Below are 6633 nucleotides of genomic sequence, written 5' to 3'. Positions count from 1 at the left end.
GACAAAGCGTTCATTTGAAAACATCAGATGTGTTTTATTGTACACATCCGTGTTGGGGACGACCCTGCCAACATAGGGGCTTTGTTCATTTCAATAAATCAGACATGGGCATATGGGGGGGTGTAACACACTGCAGGGTTTAGGGAACATGGGCTCCCAACATGCAGAGGCAAGGGCAGGGGAGCTGCAGGGGCTCTCCTGGCATTCCCCAGAGGTGCTAATGACTCAGATCCTGTCAAGAACAGCTTCCAGTTCATGTCGAAGAACGGATCTATCTACTTAATAAAGTGGGGACACATTTCCTACCGGTGAGCACCATTGATCAAGGGATAAAACGGAAGTTAAAGAGCCTGCACTTTTCAAGTAAGCTTTGAAAGCTTCCTACCAGACCCTACATTGAGGAGGACAGAAGGTTGCGTACACAGTGACACAGCACAGTGTAAATGCCAGTGCAAAGAAGCAAGGGACACTGGGGACAACACTGGGCCCATTCTGCTCTCATTTTCAGCATACCCACAGCAGCACCACAAAGCTACTTGCATAGCAGTGACTCATTCCACTAACGTCTTTATTTTCTACTAAGGAGCCCTGACCAACTTCTTGAACCCCTTTCTCTGGTAAGACAGGAAAGCCTCACAGGCCCTTCTTAGAAAGGTCAGGGTGGTTAAGGAGGAACCACAGCCTCCTTGCTACACAGCAGTAGCTGGTGTTAAGCTGAGATACTTGAGGGAGTTTGGACTCAGAGGGAGGAAGGCACCTTGGTGAGCGGGTGCCCTTCCTCTCCATCTGTCTCAGATGCTGATACAGCAAGACTTTCTGTACCCAGACATGTAGGGCTTGACTCACTTTGCACCCAGATGTGGATGTCCTGACTCATTCTAAACTTAAACCAGCCAAAACCAACCAAACAAACAAACAAAAACAAGAAACAAACAAACAAACCAAAAATCCCAAGATGCCAGTTGTTTGGTGTGTTAGTTGCCGTAACAAAACACCTAGCAGAAACAAGTTCCACTTAAGGCTTCAGAGCTTCCATCCATTGTGGTGCATAAGGCGTAGCAGAGTTCACAGTGATGGGAACTGCATATCTGATACAATCAAGAGCAGAGAGCATAGGCCAGAGCCAGAGCCAGTCAGGAATCATGACCTACCTTTACAGGTTGACCAGTTGCCTTAAAAGTTTTACATTTGCCCCAAACCACTACTACCTGAGGACCCAGACTACAAGCAAATGAGGCTTGGGAACATTCAATCAAACCTTCACCGCTGCTTTGTAAAGATAACTGTGCACATTGCTGCAAAACACATGTAGAAGAGGAGTGGTCATCAAAGACTGGTCCCTGTGGAATAGGCATAGCAACAAGGCACTGCCTTCTTAAGAAGGGCTGAACACATGAGCCCTTTCTGTAGGAAAACCTTATCCTACATCTCTGTCCTCTTTGTTATAGTTTATTTCTCAAGTTTGACAATGGTAAAACATTTTTGTATACCTTTGGAGAAAGCAGGAAACCAATGAAGGAGGCTATGTGCTTAAAGATCTGCAGCTAGAAAGAAGGCTCGATTCTCCACTCTTGTGTCTCAGGATAGCCCGGGCATCCACTACTAATGCTGTCACTGGTGCAGAGCTTAAAGAAACTGGGTCAGGAAACATACAGATTAGGCATTAACAGAGGCATCTTTTAAAATGACCCACTGCCTGAAAGGCCTTGTAGGCTTACCAGCAATATGTAAATGTTTTCTTTGTCTGTTTTTCCAGGTGAAGAGTCTTCCTGTCTGTGACAGGCTCTTCTGACCACAGCTCCCTTGTTTGTAAGAAAATCAGAGGGATCAGGTTCCTCTAGTGAAAAAAAAAAAAAGGCAACTGTTGTCCAACCTCAACTCTGAAATCAACTTGTCAGAATCCATGGCTGATGAGTAAGACTTACTTAGGTGTAGGTCACTATAATATCCTAGAAGTGTGGAAGGACCTCCAACTCTCCCCAACACAGATTAAAAAAAAAGAGAGAGATGCATATAGAACCTTCTGGTAATGTCAATCTGGACTTCCTCACTGGACCCTTGTGGAGGGAGAAATCCTGATTTCTATCTCCTGGATACATCCTATTTGTGACAGCAATGTCCTTTCTGTTGAGCCACCGTCACTCCCTCTTAACTCTATTCCATCCTAATTAAGTTTTCCAAAGTTGAGCCACAGTTTGTTGACATAAGCTGGGCTGCCTATCCTGGAACAATGGCAAGGGATTTCATGGGTGGTGGCCTCTTATCGTCAGTGTGGTGGGCGCATCAGCATCATAGCATGAGTGTGCTCTCAAGTTAAGATCCAGACCTGGGTTTAGGGAAAGCCCTGCAGACATTCTTAGGAGCCTTTGCTGAACCTTCGGACCTGTGGCTTCATCTCAAGAGAGACAGGCCAGACTCCTCACTCATCACGAAGCCTGGCTGCCTTGCCCTTCTGCCCTGAGCTTCTCACATCCACTGACAACAGAGGGTTCTTTTAGCTACATGTCAACAGCACCAGGCCCAACCTATGTGTCCATGCATCGGGGCTCTGACCTCCTGCCTTGGCTCCCTAAAGTGTCTGAGTTTCTTCGACCTCTGGAATTTCAGTCCTGGGTGGCTTCAGGAGGATGTGCTCTGGATGCAGTATGCAGGAGGAAGCTGCGAGAAAAGTCTCACTGGCAAGAAACTTTTGGAACAAAAGGAAGAGAAATTGGAATGTGATTCAATGAACACTTTTAATTTAGAAGATACTATGAAGGCAAGTTGTGAGTTTTGCTCCAGGCTTGAATTTCCACTTGCATTGTTTTCTGCAAAAGCTGATAGTGCCTGTCACAGGGCTGAATATATAGGAACTGTGATCATCCGGAGAGCTAACTCTAACATTTAGAAAGCAGAGTTCTTGAGCTACTCAATAAGCTGTGCTGACAGGCTATAAGCCAACTTCTACCCTCCTGTAGCACAGGGGAATTCACACCATTGCCTACAACATCCAGATACAGCTCAGTGTTAAATAAAGGCTGGAAGTCTCCCTAAAATAACACTGCATGCGGAGGACGGGCCCTGACCTGAGGGCATGCACCCAGTGAGATGCTCAGAGCTAGAAGTTGCCTTTGCAGACTTGGAGCAATGGGCAGGATACTGACAGCTAGCTGCTCTGTGAGGATGGCTACCCCACAAACTGGATCAGAAATGAAGACAGAAGTGGGGACTAGCAAGAAAGGACCAATAGGGGTGGGGAAGGCAGGAGGAAAATCAAGTGGACATATTATAGTGATATTATTATGTGTGAAAATGACACATACATTCTATGTGAACTTCAACATTTAATAAAATGCTTTAAAAAAAAATTAGCTGTGTGGTTACTTTTCTAAAGCGCCAGGTACCTCACACGTAGCAGTTGGAGAGTGGAGAGTGGGCCGAGTCTCAGCTCCTCAGGTATGCTGAGATACCTGCAGATCTTCCCTCAGCCCCTATTTCTTCCCAATCTCAAGGAAGCCTTCTGGCCATGCCTGCACGGAGAAGGCAGGCTCTGCTTACACTTACAACACACAACACTGGTTAGACCCACAACACACAGCTCCGGTTACACCTACAACACACAGCAGCGGTTGGCTTTGCTGGGTGTTCTTGGATTTCTTTGAGATCTTCAAAACATTTACACACATCCCCTAAGAGGTTGACAAGGTCACAGAATATTCTTCCAGCACCTGGACTTTATGGTATAGGTTGAAGTGGTGAGGAGATCGGAGCTTCTGTCTGCATAAAACAATTTCCAAGCTGTGGTGAACATAGACCAGCCAGAGTTGAGTTTAGTCTGTAAATGTGCGAAGAATGACAAGTAGGGGATGGCAAGAAGCAGACCAATGCATTTGGATAATTTTCCTGGGTTTCTACTGCACTGATAGGTTTTGCTGTCAAACTCAGCCTTCCCCCGAATTCTAACGCTAGACTCAGGCTTGCTTCCTGCTCCACAGTGACGTTTCTATTGTCAATATCTCTAACAACAGCAGTGCAATCAATCGACTTCAAGGTGATCAATAGTATTTTGACTCTTCTGGGACAGATGGTAAAATACAACCCAGAGCAAAAAAAACTCAATGTGTGTCATTATTAATAACACAAAAAATACCATACTTTTTCCTCCTACTTTTTGACCGAGATACAGAATGAACATATGATTATCACATATGCTGTGTGCTTAAGAACCTGGCTACCACCCTAGCAGACAGGCTATATCTGAGTGCCGGCCTGAGCTATGGTTGACCATGAGGCTGAGCTAGCAGGGCTCAGTTATCCTCCAGATCCACCTTCCACAGAGGTCAGAATAATCACCCAAGTGCATCTAATGGGAACCCCCAGCCCCTCATTCCCACACTGTAGGAAGAAGTGCTTGGCTGACTTGCTGTTTGAGCCATTGGAGAAAGAGTAGATCTTTCATATCTCAGGCTTTTAGACATTTGGACCAATTCCCTGGAAGAAATGAGAAGTTTTTCTGTGTAGTCAAGGTTCCGTAGCAGTTCTCCACCAGCCACCTTTATTTTCATCATTGAGGAGTGCTCAATGTGCCCATCCTGAGTCTCCAATGCCCAGGTCTCTGTGGATGCTGTTCTCTTCCCTTCTGTCGCTGCACATCACTGGGCATCCAAGCCAGGGCTGTGCACTGGGCCCAGTCAGCCAGTTGCCACCAGACATTAAACCCTTAGCATAAAGCCCACCTCATACGCTGTGTGTTCTTACTCAGTGTCATATGAAACCAAGCTCTCAAAACCACTTTACCCCAATCACTCATCAAGGATGAATTACAGCGTGGGTAATTTAAGTGGAAAACTTAATTTTGAAGCTATTTTAAAAAAAATATCTCTTTAGGTCTTAGATCTGATCTGGTAACATTAAATTAACATCATATAATCTAAGAAGTCAGCCTTTTGTCTTAATCTCTTAAATTCTGTCTACATTTTATCTCTTTCTTCAGCCAGTGCAGAGCTGGTCCTGCCAGCTCTGGGATTCTATGAAGGAATGTTCTTTGCATGTCTGGGGCTTTTTGTAGAGAAGTCGGTGGCTCTTAAGTGGGTGCCTGCTGTAAGTACTCAAACCTAGAGATCATGGGGGCGGGGAGGCTCTCAGTGCTCTTAAAGGAGAGTCTGGCTCAGCTCCTTATCTTCAAAAACATTGTAACTCTCACAGAGGAGGGCATGGATGGATTCTTTCTCAGCAACGGCATCTGTAACAGTTAGTTAAGAGTAATGAGCAGCTTGTGGCTTTGTTTGGAAATCTAGAGCTGACAACATGAATCCCAGACAACCAGGGCTTCCAACAACGGCCTGGAGAGTGGCCAATACAGGGTACCTTGCTCTCTAGCTACGATCTCAAGTCTATGCTCTTGGTTGCATCCCATGGTATTTCTGAAATATTTCGGTCCTCTGGACGTGATTTACAGGCCGCATTGTTCTCAGTTAAAATCTAAAGTCTTGGCATGAACAGGGTAAACTGAATACAAGGAATGACTAAACTCACCCCTGCAAGCTCAAGTAGCCTGCGCTCCCTCTAGCTCCTCTCTGCTGTTCCCATACAGTATTCCATATGTACACTGCAGGGCGGGGATCTGTGGCCAGCCTGCAAATGCCGTGGATGCCCCAGGAAGAGGACTGCCCTGCCTTCCAGTGTTTGTGGATGGGACACATGGAGCCGAGCATGCAAGGGGCTTTGGTTCTAAGAGTGCTCCCTTTCAAGACAAGGTGTGCTGTACAGAGGTCAACAGCTCTCTGTGCTATCCTGAATGGTTGATTGACAGCTATCTTCCCCAAGTCCACACACTTTCTGCCAGTAGATCTCTGGAGAGCCCTTCAGGGGAGGAAGAGGTGATGCTGATCTTGCTGTCTGTCTTGCTATCTGCTACCTTGTGGCTCTTCCCAAAATAGGTCTGATGGCCTGTCCTTAACAGGAGTGAGGACTTGGGGGAGGGGCGGGGGTTGCAGCCTGTCATTGTGCTTGGCTCTGGCTGCCCAGCTGGCTGGTCTCCACACAGGGCTGTTAGCTATTGTTTTGAGCAAAGATCCAGACAAAAGGGTTGAATTCTAGGGAAGAAACTGTCTTCCTATCACAAGGAAATGGAGAGTTCTGTTTGTGGCACTTGAGAAGTCCTAAGCTGTGTGGATCCTGGAAGGTCATAATGAACCTGGTGATACACACACACACACACACACACACACACACACACACACACATACATACGTACACACACATGGATACATACATGCACATTCACACGTATGTAATGTACATACATACATGCAGTTACACAAACACACACACACTCACACAGCTTACCCCAAATGCAAATAGAAGAGGAAAACTGACGGTCCTCTTAACCCCTAAATAACATTATAATCAGAGCAAGCCTGTGTTTTAAAAATTGAGTACAAGATAATTTTGTTCTTAAGTAAATTTTCTTTGCCCGTTTCTCCTTTTGGCTGCCTTCTTAATTCTTCTGTTTCTACCCTTCTGAAGTGGCCGATTTAGTTCACAATAGAAACCAAATGCATCTTTGAACATCTAAATTTACTTTAAACTGACTCGGCAAAAGGAGGCCTCCACACTTCTCCTCCAGCAATATTCCCACCCCCTTTTATTTCT

The sequence above is a fragment of the Acomys minous genome, assembly GCF_964271855.1.
Source record: "Acomys minous genome assembly, chromosome: 5".
Lineage (NCBI taxonomy): Eukaryota > Metazoa > Chordata > Mammalia > Rodentia > Muridae > Acomys > Acomys minous.
This window is presented reverse-complemented; position numbering follows the sequence as displayed.